The sequence below is a fragment of the Littorina saxatilis genome, linkage group LG1, assembly GCF_037325665.1.
Source record: "Littorina saxatilis isolate snail1 linkage group LG1, US_GU_Lsax_2.0, whole genome shotgun sequence".
NCBI lineage: Eukaryota > Metazoa > Mollusca > Gastropoda > Littorinimorpha > Littorinidae > Littorina > Littorina saxatilis.
Genome location: NC_090245.1, coordinates 90,205,128 through 90,226,486, shown reverse-complemented (window position 1 = coordinate 90,226,486; position 21,359 = coordinate 90,205,128). Strand labels below are relative to the sequence as shown.

The 21,359-nt window shown below is 42.5% G+C and overlaps 1 pseudogene; it reads left to right on the top strand.

Annotated features, from left to right (window-relative positions):
• The first annotated feature begins 1,844 nt into the window (after positions 1-1,844).
• LOC138983723 (glutathione peroxidase-like) lies at positions 1,845-20,394 on the top strand (annotated as a pseudogene).
• Positions 20,395-21,359: the final 965 nt, after the last annotated feature.

Genomic DNA, 21,359 nt, shown 5'->3' with positions numbered 1-21,359 from the left:
GACCATATCTCATGGTAGAAAGAGCCAATAAGCACCATTGTACTTCCTATGTCTTGAATTAACAGCTTTGTGTTGCATGACCTTGGATGACCTTGACCTTGGGTCAAGGTCACATGTATTTTGGTAGGAAAAATGTGTAAAGCATGTGAGTCGTATGGGCTTTGCCCTTCTTGTTTAACCACGTATTTATTTCATGGATGTTGTTGGTGTGTATTTGTTTTGTTTTTATTTTATTCTTCCCCCATCCTGCGTATCGTACACACAAACTCACACACAGAAAAACATCCGTGTATGCATATACGGTATAATGCGAGAGAGAGGGAGAGAGGGGGGAGGGGGAAAGGGAGAGATGGGGGAGGGGGAAAGAGCGAGCGAGAAAGAAAGAGCGAGAGAAGACAGATGGGGAGAGAGAGGGAGAGGAGAGCGGGAGAGACAAGGAGAGAGCGATTTTAAAGAGGTACAGAGAAAGAGAGAGAACTCAGAGAGAGAGAGAGAACTCGGAATGGTTTATAAAGAAATTATTATATTAAGGCCACAAAGAGAGATTCGGATTCGGATGGTTTATTCACATAGGCCATTGCCCCTAGTGAAGGGGTGTGAACAAAAGCAATAACATTGAATCATTTTTAAATTCAGTAGACTCAAAACAGTGCATATTTTTCTCAAAAGTGGATAACAGATACATCAGTGCAACAAAGAGAGACAGACAGACAGACAGACAGACAGAGACCGAGAGAGACAGACTAGACAGAGTGAGTGAACCAGCGAGTAAGAGAGAGAGAGAAAGATTGGATTGGATGGATTGGATAAGATTTACAGTCCAGTGAGGTTACCCTCATGGAAATTCGGGCTGCTTTCTCCCCGGGGAAAGCGAGCTGCCATACATACGGCGCTACCCATATTTTTTTTTTCCTGCATGCGTGTATCCATGTTTCCTGAGACTTAATGCCGTGTGAGATGGAATTTTTTTTACTTTTATTCCAAGTCCCACGGGTATTTGATGGACATTTTTTATCTATGCCTATACAATTTTGCCAGGAAAGACCCTTTTGTCAATCGTGGGATCTTTAACGTGCACACCCCAATGTAGTGTACACGAAGGGACCTCGGTTTTTCGTCTCATCCGAAAGACTAGCACTTGAACCCACCACCTAGGTTAGGAAAGGGGGGAGAAAATTGCGGCCTGACTCAGGCCTGAACACGCAACCTCTCGCTTCCGAGCGCAAGTGCGTTACCACTCGGCCACCCAGAGACACACGCACATACACACGGTCACACACACACACACACACACACTGAAACAGACATACATACACACACACAAACCAGAAGGAGTGAGAGCGATAGAGAAAATGAGAAAGAGAATCAGAATGGTTTATTTTTTTTTCTTTTCTTTTTTTCGAATGAGAAAGAGAGAGTCGTCAGTAAGTAGTGGTATCGACACGTAGTGATAATGACACGTAGCGCTAAAAGATGTAGTGCTGTCGACACGTAGTGATAATGAACGACTGATAGCAACTCGTAGACAAATTATTTGTAGCACTAATCAACGTAGCGATAGCGGCACGTAGCACAAATGACACGTAGGACGAATGACACGTAGCACAAATGACACGTAGCACAAATGACACGTAGTGCTAGCGATACGCACCCCTCTTTTGTAGTCTTGCCTAGCCGCGTAAATATGAATTTTTGTCGGACTCTGACCGCGTCACATGGCTCAAAGAAGGGAAATCCAATGTTCAATCGATACATTGTTGTTTTCCTCAACAGTAAACCTGTTACTTTCCTCCGCTATGAAGGAAGTTAGTGCAGAGATCTGTAGATCTGGTTAGTGTTCGGTGTCAGTTGTTCGTGCCTGTGTCTCTCTCACAAGGATATACAAAGCGGTCACTTCCGGGACACTGTGGGCCACTCTCAACCGATCATGCCTATACTGAGTTTACAATACATCAGCAAAACCGGCCACCGTCCAATCTAAACAGAAGCACGTTTTTAGGCCGGTCATACAGGAAAATACGAAGCAGACACAGACCTGTGTCAATGTCCGTTACACAGTACCAACACAGTTTTAGTTTAAATGTTAAACAGACATCGTGACGCAGCGTGCAATATTTCTGTTAGAAGTTTAAACAGTTAATATAGGCTGTGAAACAAAACTGAAAGCTACAAGTTTGCGGCCGAACACAGAGAAAATCGGCGTGGAAATTAAAGTAGTACCTTGAAAGGATTACATCTAAACCCGAACGCAAAACTGATGGAGAGTAGTAGTAGCGCTGATCATCATGTTGGAGGATCTATTTCGTCTTCATCTTCATCTTCTTGTAAGTAAATGCACGTTATGTAAAAATAACGTTAAACGTTTACTATTTATTTGTGAAAGAAGCAAACACAGAACAAACAACACACACATGTATACACCAGAAATGATAAACACAAGCGTTTTAGTCACCCAGCAGTACTATTGTTATTGTTAGGCGCGTTTGATCGACTGATCTGCGCGATCGCGCTGCGCGTTTGGTGGATCGATCAAACGCGCACACATCAATCGATGTGTGCGCGTTTGATCGATACAAAGAATACAAGAATCGTTAAAACGCGCAGCTCTTATATATACTTGCGCATTTGGACGATCCGTCTCACAAATCACCATACTACTACTAATACTACGCACACACACGTCTGCTGGCAATGACCGGAAGTTATGACCGGAAGTAGGCCTAGCTATAAGTGTCCAAACAACAATCTGTAGGACATTTAAAAAAAGAGAAAAAAATGGGATTATATTGTACCAAACACTTACCTCAAAGACATCACATCACAGGTACATATGCGTCGAGGTTGCACCTGATCATCCATTTCACATACATGTATTAGCTCATTGAGTGTTTAATTGTCCTTTAATAGCAAATGATTTAAAAGTTTTTGTCCCGTGTTATTATAGTCACAAGACGTATTTTAAAACAAGTCGCGTAAGGCGAAATTACTACATTTAGTCAAGCTGTGGAACTCGGCAGAATGAAACTGAACGTAGTCCGCCGCTAGTGCAAAAGGCAGTGAAAGTGACGAGCCTGTTTGGCGCAGTAGCGATTGCGCTGTGCTTCATAGCACGCTTTACTGTACCTCTCTTCGTTTTAACTTTCTGAGCGTGTTTTTAATCCAAACATATCATATCTATATGTTTTTGGAATCAGGAACAGACAAGGAATAAGATGAAAGTGTTTTTAAAACGATTTCGGAAATTTAATTTTGATTATAATTTTTATATTTTTAATTTTCAGAGCTTGTTTTTAATCCAAATATAACATATGTGTATGTTTTTGGAATCAGAAAATGACGAAGAATAAGATAAAATTGTTTTTGGATCGTTTAATAAAAAAATAATTTTAATTACAAGTTTCCGATTTTTAATGACCAAACTCATTCATTAGTTTTTAAGCCACCAAGCTGAAATGCAATGCCAAACCCCGGCCTTCGTCGAAGATTGCTTTGCCAAAATTTCAATCAATTTAATGAAAAAAATGAGAGTGTGACAGTGCCGCCTCAACTTTTACAAAAAGCCGGATATGACGTCATCAAAGGTATTTATCAAAAAAATGGAAAAAACGTCCGGGGATATCATACCCAGGAACTCTCATGTCAAATTTCATAAAGATCGGCCCAGTAGTTTAGTCTGAATCGCTCTACACACACACACAGACAGACAGACAGACACTGACAGACACACACACACACACACACACACACACACTATTAATAGTTGTCAGTAATTATTACATGTGCTGATTGTTCTCTTTGCCTGCGCGCGTATAGTATGTTGGTTATGTTTGGTCATAGTATGTTTGCTTATGTTTGGTCGTTATCTTTGCCTGTGCGTGTATTGTATGTTTGGTCGTTTTCTTTGCCTGTGCATGTATAGTTTGTTGGTCATGTTTGGTCGGTTTCTTTGCCTGTGCGTGTATAGTATGCTTGGTCGATGTATGTATTGTAAAGCGCTAAGAGTAGACATTTTTCTAGAATAGCGCTATAAAAGTTTGCATTATTATTATCATTATTACACACACACACATACACCACGACCCTCGTCTCGATTCCCCCCTCTATGTTAAAACATTTAGTCAAAACTTGACTAAATGTAATTACCATGGAGTCCCATGAAAGGCTTAAAAGCTATAAGATGTACTTCTTATCCTCTGCACGACGTCTGCTTCCCTGTCGTCTACTAGTACTTCTACTTCTCGTCCTGTGCACATTTGGAGCAAGCCCACCGTCTCCTGGCTTGTCGAAACTGTTTTGCAGTTTTGATGCCCACACAGCTTGCATGGAACCATTCTTTACATGAGTCACACTCAAACATAAGTGTGCCATTGTCAGGTCCTCTACAGAGACAAAACACTTCCACAAGTTGAGTGTGAAGCACTTGTGGCTTTCGAAACTTTGAAGCAGAAGGAAAGGGTGAAATGTCATGTTCAGAGAGGCACTTCCTTAAATGGTCTCTGACACCAATGTACTCCAGTTGCGTTGGGTCATCTGCACTCAATACTGATGTTGCAAAGGCAACTGCATAGGCACCGCAGTCAGGATTCAATCCTTGGTTCTGGACATTCATGATGTTGATGTTGAATGATGGTTCTTCACATTTAATGTACTTTGCTATCAAAAGCTGAATGTCATTGCTGGGTTTCTGCCGAAGTGAGTCATAGATCTTTATTTCATTTTTGCTGTCGCTGGTTACAGTAACCCAATGATTTGGAGTGTGGAATATTTGCACAAAAGTTCCTGTTGGGTTTTGAAACTACTGAACCATTCTGTTGCAACAGCGTGTCCTGGAGTCCCTGTGCTGCTGGAAATGATTGTTTCATTAAAATGTTAGCTGCATTGATGTGTTGATCATTGAGGAAGGCGGCTGAGGATGCCAATGCGAGCATGTCTGCGTTTGAAAGAACTGGCATTTCTGATGTTAGCATTGGGGCACTATTAATGTTTTTGCATGTGCTTGAGCTATGGCAGTGAGTCGAGCAGCTGATTTTCTTTGCTCTGCAGGGGCATCTTTTGGTCATGGAACCAGTGTGACAATTACAGTGGGCTTTCAGAAAGAGGTTCACAGCATTATCAACTGTACTGGCTCTTGATACATACTGCGCCGACTTTAGTCTTCTTTCTTCATTGAGGGGCAGCCAGCCAGCCTCTTGATACACTAATTTGTTTATGGAGTGTTTTGGGAGATCAAAGATGATTTTGAGGGCAGCCATTTCGGCTCTTTCCAATAGTTTTAGATTCAATTTTGATGCAGCAAAAAATCACTGTTCCATTCGTCTCGGCTCTGTGGATGTCATACAGCATGATGCTGAACAATGTCGGGGCAATGACACTGCCCTGAGGGACTCCCATGTTAACTTTGTGTGCTGTGGATATATCTCTGCCTACTCTGACTTCTAACGTCCTTTCGTTGATAAATTCCTTCACGAAATTATACAGTCTTCCTGATATTCCAATGTTTTTCAGTTTTTCCAATAGTTTGGTGTGCCAGACTGAATCGTAGGCGCGTTTAATGTCAAAGAAGGTGGCAAACATGGTTTTGTTTCTTGCTCGAGTTTTTTTTAATGTGTGCAGCTAGTTTAACAATGTTATCTGTACAGGACCTGGACTTTCTGAAGCCGGCCTGGCACGTGGGGATGATGCCATGTTTCTCTAAGTAGTGTTCCAGCCTATTCTTGATGATTCGTTCGTAGATTTTGCCAATATGGGGCGTGAGAGATATGGGCCTGTAACTAGATGCTAACTGCTTTGGTTTTCCGTCTTTTGGAATTGCTATCACCAGCGCTTCTTTCCACGCCTTGGGAATTGTGTTGCTTTCATAACAGGATTGGAAAAACTTAAGCAGTATGTCAAGGAGGCAGTCAGGGAAATGTTGTATCATTTTATATGAAATTGGATCTTTGCCAGTGGACTTGTTTCCTGTCTTTATGCTTTTTATTGCTTTCTTTAGCTCCTTTTTGGTTAGAGGATGGTTTATTGGTAGGGTGTTATCTTCAGCTGGGTGAGTGTAAGTCTTTTGGTGTTCTTCTCTGTATTCCCGCCTGTCTGCTTCAAGGTGTTCGGTCTGACTGGCCCTGACAAAAGTTGCTGCCAAAAGCTCAGCCTTTTCAAGGTTGTTTGTGGTGAGTTTATTGTCAACTATCAAAGGTTTTTCCGGGAGTCTATACCTGTGTTTGATTTTAGTTATCTTTTTCCAATTTTTTCCAGTATCCTCTGGGTTATTTACTTCATCCTTTACAAACTGTGTCCCAGTAATCTCTCTTGGCTTTAGCGATTGTGTGGGACATGTGACTTTTTGCTTCTCTCATTACCTCTTGATTTGCATCTGTTTCATTCTTCAAGAGGTCTGATGTGGCTCTGTTTCTTGCGTTTTTGGCCTGTTCGCAGTCATCATTCCACCAGGGGTTTGGTGCTGTCTTTCTTTTATTTCTGTTGGTGGTGTTTGTTGGGATTGTTACATTAGCTTTTGATATGATGAATTCTCTAATGTTTTCATAAAATGTGTCTATGCTTTCTGATTCTATCTTGGTTATGTCGCAAGTAGAACATTCTTGCCTGAAGGCCGACCAGTTGGCTCTTTTATAATTGAATTTGGGAAGGCTTGTGTCCTCTGCGAGACCGGGGTTTATGTTATGTAGTGTGAGTAGGATTGGCCTGTGGTCCGAGTGAAGTGTGTCGGGAATGATCGTCCAGTCAGCTCTACTTGCTAGTTTTGTACTGACAAGAGTTAAATCTATAGCTGTGGCTGATTGTTTGTTATTATCAGGAAGTCTAGTTGGGGTACCGTCATTTAACACAACCATGTCTGAGTCTATTATATGGTCTGCCAAATGACTGTGTGTGTCGTTGTTTTTGAGTTTGTCATCCCAAAGTTAAATGTCAAAGCAGCACCGCCCTGATATGGCCCTTCGTGGTCGGCTGGGCGTTAAAGCAAACAAACGTTACAATAATTCCAATAGAAACACATCATTAAAACAAACGGTCAACTGTGGATCAATACCACTTCCAAAAGTACTGTACGTAGTTGAAATTGATCGGACAGAAACCCCATTCAATTACCCAACCCTGATTTATCTGGATCTTGGCATGTCATCATATTCAAAATTCTGTAACATAAAGTCTGTTCAATAGATTCCTCTGCCCCCCGCGGGTTAGGGGGAAGAATTTACCCGATGCTCCCCAGCATGTCGTAAGAGGCGACTAACGGATTCTGTTTCTCCTTTTACCCTTGTTAAGTGTTTCTTGTATAGAATATAGTCAATGTTTGTAAAGATTTTAGTCAAGCAGTATGTAAGAAATGTTAAGTCCTTTGTACTGGAAACTTGCATTCTCCCAGTAAGGTCATATATTGTACTACGTTGCAAGCCCCTGGAGCAATTTTTTGATTAGTGCTTTTGTGAACAAGAAACAATTAACAAGTGGCTCTATCTCATCTCCCCCCCCCCTTTCCCCGTCGCGATATAACCTTCGTGGTTGAAAACGACGTTAAACACCAAATAAAGAAAGAATAGATTCCTCTAATTTTGTTGACACTTGTTTCAACACAACCTGAAATTATCACAGGCAAAATATTAGCAAAATATATTATTTTTTTTTGTGGTCTATCGGTGTCCGATCTCTTTAAACAAAACAGATCTTGAGTCAAATTTTTTCAGTTTTCATTTGAGATATGTGCATTTAAAAAAAACCCACATGAAGCTAGGGTTTCCAGTTTCCATTCTGACAAGGCACTGGCATACACGAGAACACGTGTGTGTCAAAGAGAAAAAGGGTAGACATCTTTGCACAGAAACATATCCATATTAAAAAATTTATATGATCGAATACCGAATCAAAAAAACAAGAAAGGTAGGTTGTTGGAACGTTTGTTATTGACAAAACAATACATTCACATTTTACATTTTTATGATCAAATACATTTTATGATCTAATACTGCTATTTCTTACACGGAACTCATCCTGCACAGGGGTACATTGCCTAGTAAACGCCCTCCCCCTACTTGGTGCATAAAGCGGCTGGGCGTTTACAAGGTAGTTTAAATACAGTACAGGCTTGCTGTAAGGCAAAAAAAAAGGTCTGTTTACGGTAACATAGGCCAAAAAAATAGGGTCGGTAGGTCGGGATTTTATTTTTTTTTCTCCAAAAAACCATATTTTTACGTTATTTTTTTTTCTCCCAAATGCCAAAAAAAGTCTAGGGTCGCGCGAAAAAAATAGGGTCGGTCGGGTTACCATAAACAGACTATTTTTTTGTGTGGCCTAATCCTCTCTGAGCTGTGGACAGATTTCTTTACAGTTGCCGAGGACAGCGAGCCAGGGGAGAGTGTTTACAATTTTCATGCTCAGGACATGGACGGTCGCCCAATATGCCTCGACAAATACAAGTAAGAACAGTTTGATGTTGTTTTTGTTTTTAAAGGCACAGTCCTTCCCGTCAGTTTAAACTAGTGGCTTTTTAAGATACTGAATCACAAGAAAAATCCAAACTCTGTACACAAAGCAGCTAGGATGTTTATTTTTGGTTAGGTATGTGACCAAGGTCTTCAGGGATGGCCAAATCTCAACATTTTAACTCTCAGGCCGGGCGAGTAACTTCAAGAAAAATCACTAGCCAGGCAGACATTTCGCTGGCCCGGTACATACCACAGCTAGTTGATCTGCAGTGTTTATATGGCTTTAAAACCCGATACAACCAAAAGGGTCGAATTTGACCAGAATTTTCATTGGCCAGCCGGGCGAGTTGCCAGGCGGTTTCTACTAGCCCGGCGGATTTTTTACTCGCCCCTGGCGACCGGGCGGACGATTTGGCCATCCCTGGTCTTATTCCGGTCATGGAAACGCGTTGGTAGATATGAGGCAGTGAGCAGAACTGTGTTTACAGGGAGGACTGTGCCTTGAATTCTTGGGGTAATAAATTCAAAATAACTGCAGAAGTGCCGATACCTTGTGGAATTTTCAATCAAGGAAGTCTGCTGTGTTACCTTGCATGTGGAAGGAAGAATATATTGATGAAGAATTGTTTTCCTAAGTGGCAGTTATTGCTTTATGTCTACTGTAAGATTAGATATAAACAAAATTATGTTTATTATTTAGATGTCATAATGACCTTGACATTTGGACCACAAATGCCCTGAACGATAAACCTCCAGACTGAACGTAACCAGGAAAAAGTTATGTTTAATCGTATGAATGAAATCTTGATGAATATTACAGTCATCAGGGGTTAACAGTGTTTGGAGAAAAACGCCCCATAAAAACAAACGCATACGCGGCATTGCAGGGGTAACGTGATGGTGATTGTGAACGTAGCCTCGTTGTGAGGCAAGACGGAACGAGACTACACTCAGCTGCAGGAGCTGCACTCCCGCTATGCTGAGTCCAAAGGCCTGAGGATCCTGGCGTTCCCCTGCAACCAGTTTAAAGAACAGGTACACACAAACCCTCGCCCCATTTGTATACTTATACACTCATAGGAAAAAGTTAGGGACCACTTACGCAAACAAACACAGCTTCCAAACCACCAAACAAAATTGAATCAAATTTGTAACATGTTTAATTCATTATCTCTGCGATCCTTTTCCAAAACATGGTGACATTTCATTCACGCATTACGTGTCAACAAGCTCTGAAACAACATGGGGGTCGAAAACAAAATTTGCAAGTTCCGAACAGTTCAGTAATGGGTGTGTCCGCCGCGTTTTGCGATGCCTTCTGCAGTCCTGTTCCGCATCAAGTTTACCAGCTTCCTGCAGAAGGCCTGAGGAATGGCCTGCCATTCGATTTGCAGGAACTGAAGCAGTTGATGCAGGATACTTGGGGGTGGGTGGTGTGTTCCACACTCGCCTGTCCAGCTCATCCCACAGGTGCTCGATGGGGTTGAAATCAGGGCTGCAGGCCGGCCAGTTCATCCTGGTGACACCAGCCAGCTGGATGAGGTTGTTGACCAGCCTCGCTCTGTGAGGTGTCGCGTTATCTTCCTGGAACACAGCCTGCACACCAATCTGGTGTAGAACGGGTAGAACCAAAGGGGCGACAATCTCATCTCTGTAGCGCTGGCCCGTCAGGTTGCCAACAATGTGGTAGAGGGGGGTTCTGTGTCGAAAACTGAAGGCCCCCCACACCATGATGGAGCCCCCGCCGAAGGCCACCCTCTCCTGCACCAGACCGTTGTTGTACCGCTCACCCTGACGCCTCCACACACGAGCCCGACCGTCATGATGGTGCAGATTAAAGCGGGACTCATAGCTGAACAGCACATCGGCCCATTGCAGGCGTGTCCACCTGGCATGGTTGTGACAGAACGCCAAACGAGCCTGGCGATGAGCTGCTGTCAATCGTGGCCGTACAGCTGGACGACGTGATCGCAGGCCAACTTCGTGCAGGCGTTTGCGGATGGTTTTCGTGCTGACGTTGGTGTTTGTTGCCACCCTCAGCTGGCCCCTGATGATGTTTGCAGTGGTGCCTCGCTGCTGCAGAGCTTGTCTTCTGATGAAGCGATCTTCACGCTGTGTTGTCTTCTTAGGCCGTCCTGACCTGGGCCTCTCCAGAACGCTGTTGGTGGCCTGAAACTTCTGATGCAGCCTGACCACGACAGAATGGGACACTCCAAGTCGTCTGCCCACTTCTCGCTTGCTTACGTCGTCTTGCAGCCATGCGATGGCCCGGGCTTTGTTGAAGGTGGTCACCTTTCGTCTGGGAGGCATAGTGAGAAGATGGTGGCTAGCGGAAAATCGCGGGGCTATAAAGCCTAACTGGTGACAACAGTTAACTCTCAACACATCCCCCCTGCACGTGCATAACGAATTTTTCATCTTTCCCGCCCAGGCTTGCCCACGCGCCAGCGTAAAAATGGTCCACTTTTTGCAGTTTGGCAGTTTCTGTCTCGTTCCCTAGCCAGGCCTCCGTGGATCACGCCGTGGATCGTGTAACTCTGCATTTGCGCCACCGCAACTTTTTATCGCTTCACGCCGACGAAGAGGCAAGCTGCGAGGTAGGTCTCTCGAATGATAAATTAAATTGTTAGAATGCTAGGCACTCAGCATGTTCTCAAGTGTTGCATTTCACATACTTATATCCTTAGCTATATTTCTGTATATATTTTTTATATTTAGTCAAGTTTTGACTAAATATTTTAACATCGAGGGGGAATCGAAACGAGGGTCGTGGTGTATGTGCGTCTGTCTGTCTGTCTGTGTGTGTGTGTAGAGCGATTCAGACTAAACTACTGGACCGATCTTTATGAAATTTGACATGAGAGTTCCTGGGTATGAAATGCCCGAACGTTTTTTTCATTTTTTTGATAAATGTCTTTGATGACGTCATATCCGGCTTTTCGTGAAAGTTGAGGCGGCACTGTCACGCCCTCATTTTTCAACCAAATTGGTTGAAATTTTGGTCAAGTAATCTTCGACGAAGCCCGGGGTTTGGTATTGCATTTCAGCTTGGTGGCTTAAAAATTAATTAATGACTTTGGTCATTAAAAATCGGAAAATTGTAAAAAAAAATAAAAATTTATAAAACGATCCAAATTTACGTTTATCTTATTCTCCATCATTTGCTGATTCCAAAAACATATAAATATGTTATATTCGGATTCAAAACAAGCTCTGAAAATTAAATATATAAAAATTATTATCAAAATTAAATTGTCCAAATCAATTTAAAAACACTTTCATCTTATTCCTTGTCGGTTCCTGATTCCAAAAACATATAGATATGATATGTTTGGATTAAAAACACGCTCAGAAAGTTAAAACAAAGAGAGGTACAGAAAAGCGTGCTATCCTTCTTAGCGCAACTACTACCCCGCTCTTCTTGTCAATTTCACTGCCTTTGCCATGAGCGGTGGACTGACGATGCTACGAGTATACGGTCTTGCTGAAAAATGGCAGCTACTTGACTAAATATTGTATTTTCGCCTTACGCGACTTGTTTATGCTTCGATGGCCCTGGTGATCGTGACGATCTGTTTTTCTTCTCGTTTCCCCATGTTTTGGGCATATTATCAGTTTCTGCGTCAAATGCAACAAAACGGAGATTACTGGTTATTCTTGGACATGTTCACTGACAACTTTAATGTTTTATGAATCTCCACGTGTAGTTTCTCTGTATATAGTTCCATATATACTTTGCAAGAAGCAGATAAAAACAGAGTGTCAACAACTCTGTAATTCGCCACCGCATCAATTCAATGTTAGATGTAACTCGCCACCGCATTTTTTGTTATTCGTCACCGCACTACGCAAATTGTTATTTTCAAACGCATCAACATCGTGGAGGCATTTAAACCTTTATTTTTTTCACAAAACTGACAGCAATTGATAGGAGCATTTTAACTTTAGTGCTGCAAGTTTTAAACTCAGGGGCGTGGCGTGATCTTGCCTATGCAAAGGATTTAAAGGCACCATGAGTTGACAAATCAAACTGTAGTATTTCTTCTTCTTCTTCTTCTTCTTCTTCTTCTTCTTCCCGGACTGTTCCAAATCCATCTGCAACCAAACCACTCGTATCCCGTCAGAAAAGTTATTGTATTTAGCATATGTGATTGAAGAGCGCAGCGATTCTTGCCATTCTAGCAATAAACACTCAGTGGCTGAAATCACTAAGTTTGACAATATGGAACCTACCTCTTCCTGTTTGATTTGCGGTCACTTGAGTCTGAAACTGGGCCTGGAACGCTCCTGTTAAAAACATTGTGGGGCCAAATACCACATAATTCTAACATTCTTAAAGGCATATGTACGCGCTCCCGTGTTTACAAAGTGTAGTTTGCCCATAATCGATGTCAAACGCACCATAAGACCATGTAATGACGATATGTCGCCATGCGCGGACCATATACATGCATTACAGCTTGTTTTAGAGTCTCAAAAACTTTGGATGTAAACAAAGACGCGGAGTTATTTCCCTTGCGTCAACGCTACCTCTGTTGGCAAATCTATAAATAGGACGATCCAGATCAAAATGAAAATTAACATATCTCAACATTGAAGGGGTCCTAGACCACAATATTTTGCAGGGAACTTAATTTAGCATGTCTCCAGCTGTTGGTAAAGCAATTAGCGTGTATAGTCATCGAGTACATATGGCTTTAAGCTTCGTTGGTGTTTATGTGTGTGAAATAATTCTAATATTCAGTCATTCCTATTACCAGCGACAACACAAAAACTCATCAGTTTGACGCTGGAAGAGAAAAGAACGCCTCTGACAGACGTGACGTTTTTCGGGAAAGAAGAATGACGAAGAATGTGGGAGTGAAACGCCGCCAGGTGCGTCTCAGAAACGTGTTCTACAAAAGCTGAACTATACACTGAACTGAACAACTCCAAATCAATATTTTCAATTGGAAGTGACAGAATCACTGAACTCTTCAACATATTATGCAATTCATTAGAAAGTTGCGGTGGCGAATAACATCCAAGACGTGAAATTGCGGTGGCGAATTACACCAAGCATCGGTGGCGTATAACATGAAGTCTAATTGTTTGTGTTTTCTTTTGCCGCGTGCGTCACCCAAAGACAAAATTGTGCAACAGCATTCATCAAAAATACAAAGGACATGTTTAGCTCACAGGATATCATCACGGGAATGCATCAACTAGTGCTGTTTCGTTGAAGTTACGAAGGAAGGGACAAATCGTGCAATTTCAGCTACAATTCCAGCAGAAATCGGACTTCTGAACTGCCGAAACCTGACATTTCGACTAAAAAAGCACGTACCTTAGACCTTGAGTATATACTTCTTTAAAATGTACTAATGAAGAATCTAGATGATGCCTGAAAATCCTACAAATTTTCATTTTCTGTGAGAGACCTACCTTGCAGCTTACCTCTTCGTCGGCGTGAAGCGATAAAAAGTTGCGGTGGCGCAAATGCAGAGTTACACGATCCACGGCGTGGTGGATCCCGAGCAAGTTTCCTGCTAACACTGCATTGCTCACCCACTGGTGTGTACGGCCTGACAGCCATTTGGTTTTATAAACTTAGGAACAAGGAGTTTGGCACAGATGACGTCAGCTGGTTTTTTCAAGGGCGGTCCCTAACTTTTTCCTTTGAGTATATATTACTAGCAGTCAGGCCCGGCTTCGCCCGGGTGTTAGCAAAGTCCTAAAAAAAAACCCACCTCCAAATCAAACGTTTGGGGGAAATGAGAATGACATGGAATGCTGGTATGCTAAGAGTTATCTCCCTTCCATGGATAACAAAGCACTGTATAGGCAGTATTCAACAATGGGGAGGGTCATAATCTGAGAAAGGAAACAATGAATCGAGAAACTAAAACCCAGGTGCACATCTGCGACTCCTAGGCAGTAGGTGCACATCTGCGGCTCCTAGGCTGTGTGCATGCACAATATCTTGTCCTTGCCTTTTGCCGTCTCTGAGGTATGGCGACCACAGATACAGACACACACACACACACACACACACACACACACACACACACACACACACACACACACACACACACTTACATCCATTTTTATATATAGTGTAGATAGAAGATAGTATAGATAGATAGCATTTGCAGAATGATAAAGTGAGAATCCTGGCGTTTTCCTGCAACCAGTTTAAAGAACAGGTGCACACAAACGATCGCCCCACTTGTATCTATATATATATACGACTAGAGTCTGTGTGTCTGTCTGTGTATCTGTCTGTGTATCTGTGCGCGATGCACAGCCAAAGTTCTCGATGGATCTGCTTCAAATTTGGTGGGCATATTCAGGTAGACCCGGGACACGACACAACCTGGTCGATATTTCAACACGTGCTCTCAGCGCGCAGCGCGGAACCGATTTTGGTTCCACCTCAGCTATTTTGGTTCCACCTCAGCTTACCCGGGCCCCCATACCGACACACCATAGCCGCTACACCACATCACAACGCCAAAGTTCTCGGTGGATCTTTTTCAAATTTGGACACCGTATTCAGCTACACCCCGGACACAATATCATCGATGAGATATTTCAACACGTGCTCTCAGCGCGCAGCGCTGAACTCATTTTCGTTTTTGTGTTCATTTCACCATTATAAGTAACTCTTCCTTATCTTCTCCAGTGTTTGGCGTTTATCTCCCTTCCTTCGTGTGGCTTTCCCGTTCAGTTGTAAGTTATTACACTGCGCTGTCCACTGCGCTGAGCGTCTTCGGGTATTCCCGGCGTTCTGTTACTGTTACCTATTTTTAGAAGGTCAACGCAGTGTACAGAACGTAAATTGGACCCGTAAATTATCCTCACTGTAAAAGTGCAAAGGTCGAATCAATTTATAGCCACGCGAAAAATACACTGTCATCTATCTCTCTATAGATACGGCTTCTCTGTGTTTGTGTGTGTGTGTGTGTGTGTGAGTGTGTGTGTCTCTATGTAAGCAACACCTGTGCATTCTTCAGTTCTGTTTGTGATGTGGTCTGGCGGCTTTTGTGTAATTTTATGTACTGGCCTTCCTTTGAGAAGCCATAACTTGCTCAGTCCTGTTTGAGTGGAGTTCGCCTCCAAAGGTGATTAACACGGTTACATTCGTCGACAAGGATGGGACTCGATATGGTCAGGAATGGCATTATGGCCACTGAATCATTTTCGTGCTGTTCCCATTCCACGAATCTGGGAGGGACCTAAGCTTGGCGGGTCCATAGTTCGGACCCGCGTACGGCTCTAAGTACTTCTTCCCGGCGAAGCCGGCTACCCGGCGAAGCGGGTATTCATTCTAGTACCTATATATATAGGGGGGGCCGGTAGCTCAGTTGGTAGAGCACTGGACTTGTGATCGGAAGGTCGCAGGATCGAATTCGGGCCGGGACGGACACGGGTCAACTTTATGTGCAGACCCAGAGACGGAAGCCATGTCCCACCCCCGTGTCATCACAATGGCACGTAAAAGACCTTGGTCATTCTGCCATAAGTGCAGGTGGCTGAATACACCTAAACACGCAGACACCTGGGTAGCGCGACTCCGTTGCTGCTAGCTTTCCACTGGGAGGAAGCGACCCGAATTTCCCAGCGATGGGACAATAAAGTAATGAAAATGAAAATGAAAATGAAAATATACCATCTGCAGAATGATATATTAAAGTGAGCACCCTGGCGCTCCCCTACAACCAGTTTAAACAGCGGAACAGACAAACCATCACCAAACTTGTATATTCATTTTGTTCAGTCAAACCTGTGACAACCTCAAAAACGACCACCTGCCCACAACGATCACTCCAGAAGATCGCCGACGAGGTTTTTTTCCTATGCAATTTGTTTGTTTGTTTGTTTGCTTAACGCCCAGCCGACCAAGAAGGGCCATATCAGGGCGGTGCTGCTTTGACATTTAACGTGCGCCACACACAAGACAGAAGTCGCAGCACAGGCTTCATGTCTCACCTAGTCACATTATTCTGACACCGGACCAACCAGTCCTAGCACTAACCCCATAATGCCAGACGCCAGGCGGAGCAGCCACTAGATTGCCAATTTTAAAGTTTCCTATGCAATTCACCGTCCCATATCGACCACCTGTCTATAACGAACACTTTTGATCGGTACTTTGGGAAATCGTTATGGACAGGTTCGACTGTATAATCATTGGCAGAATGATAAAGTGAGGATCCTCGCTTCCCCCTTCAATCCGTTTGAAGAGACGGTAAACAAAACGACACCCCTTCCCAAACAACCAATCGAATTTCAAAGCCAAAATTGTCGCAATTCAGCATAACTTTCAAGAAACTGTTCCACATGATCCATATGCAAAGTTGAAATTATGCCTTTAATGATATACCATATCGGTGTAACACGAGAAAATTACTCCCACGAGATTTTTACTCCGGAGTAAACATTTCGTACAAAAAAGTTACTCCCTTTACGAAAAAAGCACTCCCCCATTGCACGAGAAAATTACTCCCCAAGACAGGTGAGTTCCGAGTAAACATTTCGTACAAAAATGTTACTCCCCTGACAAATAAATAACGAATAAATTACTTCACCCCAACACGAGCAATATTTAACTTCCCATGACAGGTGTACGAACTTTTTACTCCCTTGTCCCCTGCTAGTCTTGGTGGTGGAAGGGGTGGAAGGAGGGTAGCGCGACATTCGTGTGCGCGATATCACTTATTGGCATTATCCCTTCGCCCGCATCCCATTTAATATTGCGTACGAGATTTTTTACTGGAAGTAAAAACAAGTCGCGCAAGGCGAAAATACAACATTTAGTCAAGTAGCTGTCGAACTCACAGAATGAAACTGAACGCAATGCCATTTTTCAGCAAGACTGTATACTCGTAGCATCGTCAGTCCACCGCTCATGGCAAAGGCAGTGAAATTGACAAGAAGAGCGGGGTTGCGCTAAGAAGGATAGCACGCTTTTCTGTACCTCTCTTTGTTTTAACTTTCTGAGCGTGTTTGTAATCCAAACATATCATATCTATACGTTTTTGGAATCAGGAACCGACAAGGAATAAGATGAAAGTGTTTTTAAATTGATTTCGACAATTTAATTTTGATAATAATTTTTGAGTCACTTGAGAAAAAGTGACTCTATGTAATCGGTCAGTGTTAGTCTGTCCGGCCGGCCGTCCGGCCGGCCGTCCGTAGACACCACCTTAACGTTGGACTTTTCTCGGAAACTATCAAAGCGATCGGGCTCATATTTTGTTTAGTCGTGACCTCCAATGACCTCTACACTTTAACGATGGTTTCGTTGACCTTTGACCTTTTTCAAGGTCACAGGTCAGCGTCAAAGGAAAAATTAGACATTTTATATCTTTGACAAAGTTCATCGGATGTGATTGAAACTTTGTAGGATTATTCTTTACATCAAAGTATTTACATCTGTAGCCTTTTACGAACGTTATCAGAAAAACAAGGGAGATAACTAGCCTTTTCTGTTCGGCAACACACAACTTAACGTTGGGCTTTTCTCGGAAACTATAAAAGTGACCGGGCTCAAATTTTATGTGAACGTGACTCATTGTGTTGTGAATAGCAATTTCTTCCTGTCCATCTGATGCCTCATATAATATTCAGAACTGCGAAAGTGACTCGATCGAGCGTTTGCTCTTCTTGTTATATATTTAATTTTCAGAGCTTGTTTTTAATCCAAATATAACATATTTATATGTTTTTGGAATCAGAAAATGATGGAGAATAAGATGAACGTAAATTTGGATCGTTTTATAAATTTTTATTTTTTTTTTACAATTTTTAGATTTTTAATGACCAAAGTCCTTAATTAATTTTTAAGCCACCAAGCTGAAATGCAATACCGAAGTCCGGGCTTCGTCGAAGATTGCTTGACCAAAATTTCAATCAATTTGGTTGAAAAATGAGGGCGTGACAATGCCGCCTCAACTTTCACGAAAAGCCGGATATGACGTCATCAAAGACATTTATCAAAAAAATGAAAAAAACGTTCGGGGATTTCATACCCAAGAACTCTCATGTCAAATTTCATAAAGATCGGTCCAGTAGTTTAGTCTGAATCGCTCTACACACACACACACACACACGCACAGACACACACACATATACCACGACCCTCGTCTCGATTCCCCCCTCGATGTTAAAACATTTAGTCATAACTTGACTAAATGTAAATATGGGGAGTAAAAATTTCGTGGAGGGATTAATTTTTTCGTGCCTTGGGGAGTTCTTTTCTCGTACGAAAAGTGTACTCGGAGTAAGAATTTCGTACGAAATATTTACTCCGGAGTAAATTTTTCGTGGAGTAAAAATTTCGTGTTACACCGGTACACGCACAGCCTAGCGGTGACATTACGAGTAATTTACTCCTGCTGATTTGACGAAGGCACCGAGACAAACTTCCTTCTCAAAATGCCGTCTCTTGGAGACGTGCATGAGAACCGGCACAATGTTTACGTGTCGCAATTAGGCTACATGTATTCGCATTATGATGTCTTCTCAAACTCTGTTTCGCTTTTGACGTCAGAGGTCTAACTATGGAAGAGGAGGTCAAGAAGAGACGTCTTGGTTTGTTTAATCGGTGTCGTTTGTCTTTAACTTTTCAGGAGCCATGGTCAGAGGCGGAAATAAAGGCGTTCGTGACCCGGAAGTTCGGGGTGAAGTTTGACCTCTTCAGCAAGATCATGGTCAATGGCGGTCGCGTGCTACCGCTGTACAAATGGTTGAAAGGGAGACTGCCGGGAGAGAAAGGGGAGTAAGTCAAACGTTTTATTTAGTCGCACTGAGCTATCTATTTGAGATCACATTTGTGATACGATACCAACGATTGTATGAGTTTACTTTTTTTTTAAATTTTTTTAATTTTTTTTTTTTAAGATTTCGTAGGCTTTAAAACTGGCGGGTTTGCTTTCAAAATAATTCTGTATCACAATACTGGAAGTTTGAGCGTGAAATGTTTTCGTTTAGAATACAGATTCACAATAAAATATTATCCTGTACATGAAAATATAAGTTGGGTGTAGGAAACAGTGTGTGCCATATATCCAGGTGAAATTCTTTATGAAATCGACAGAGTCGCTGGTTGGCCTTTTGTTACTTACAGTCGGAAAAATAATAATGATGTATCTTGGTAACTCATGTTTCAGGGTTATCGAATGGAACTTTACCAAATTTGTGGTGGACAAGGATGGCCAACCTGTCAAACGTTTCGCACCAACTGTTCCACCCAAGGTATCCTTAACATCAAATCTGCAAACGTGGAGGGAGAAAGAGAGAGAGGGAGAGAGAGAGAGAGAGAGAGAGAGAGAGAGAGAGAGAGAGAGAGAGAGAGAGAGAGAGAGAGAGAGATCAAATCACATTTTATTTTATGAGGGTTGTGGCATAAGCAATACAAACGAGCGAAGAGACGTCTTGGTTTGTTTAATCGGTGTCGTTTTTCTTTAACTTTTCACTGAGGAGCCATAGACAGATGGTGAAATAAAGGCGAGAGAGAGAGAGAGAGAGAGAGACGTACAAACACACAAACAAGCATACACGCAAAGACACCCCGCGCACACACCAAAAGGGGGAGTGTGGGCTGGGGCCTGTCAAACTGGAAAGCAAGCAAGCAAAGAATAGACGTGTGCAATGTTATTTTGAAATAAATTCTCTATTGTTTCCAGGATATGGAGCCATACTTGCGCTCTCTCTTCTAAATGATCAATCTTCACCCAGTACCGTGCTTCTAAAGAGTCTGAGCTGCTGACGTACAAGTTTTGTGAACCTACTTCCTGCGACAGAGTTAATGACGTCACTGCCCCAATCTTGCACGCGCAGGAGGGCGGTGTCCGATTGGCTCAGGTGCAGCATGTGCCCTCTGACGTCAGCAAGTCAGGTCATCCAATTTCTACGTCAACGTTACAGTTATTCTATTTAATCGTGTTAATCTTTATTAAATGCTGTAACTGCAAGGCTTTCCAATATCTTTCATAATTACTGTTTTGAATTTGGTATTTAAGACTAATGGTCGTTATTTTGTTTGCTTGAAATGGTTGTGTTCCGTTTGATTCGAAAAGATATGCAACAATAGCGATTCAAGATACCGATTATTAGACACGAAACGAACGTTACAAAACAGTTCTGCGATCCTCTGTTCTTCTCTCCCTCTGTCTGAATAACACACACACACACACACACACACACACACACATACACACACTCACACACACACACACACACACACACACACACACACACACACACTCACACACACACACACACACACACACACACACACACACGCACGCACGCACGCACGCACACACACACACACACACACACACACACACTCACGCAGACACACACACACACACACACATACACACACACACACACACACACACACACACGCACAGAGACACACACGCAGAGACACACACACACACACACACACACACACACACACACACACACACACGCGCGCGCGCATTGTAAAGCAGGCATCGATTTTATTCCGTAGCACATCAGATGAGTTTTACAAAGTAACACAATTTATCCAGAAAATTGCAAACAAGAATGTGTTGCAGTCTAGTACTGTAGAACATATATTCATATGTGGACAAGGTCATTTCAATAAAACACGAAATTAGCAGTTAAAGAAACACATTATTATGCACGAATTAATTCTTACCAGCATGAGGACACTAATCACGTACTTACAATCATGACGCAAAATCAAGCTCATTATTGTAGTATCGTTCAGGGGTTACATTTGAACCGTACCATAAAAACGTGTGACAAATTCAATGAAGAAATGATGAAGATGTTAACTACACCTTTGCGAGCAACAAAGCAGGAGCAATAGGGCCTACCATCAACAAGAAAAAATCAAATCCAGAAAACGGACAACTATGAAGCACGACCAATCATGCACCAGTTATT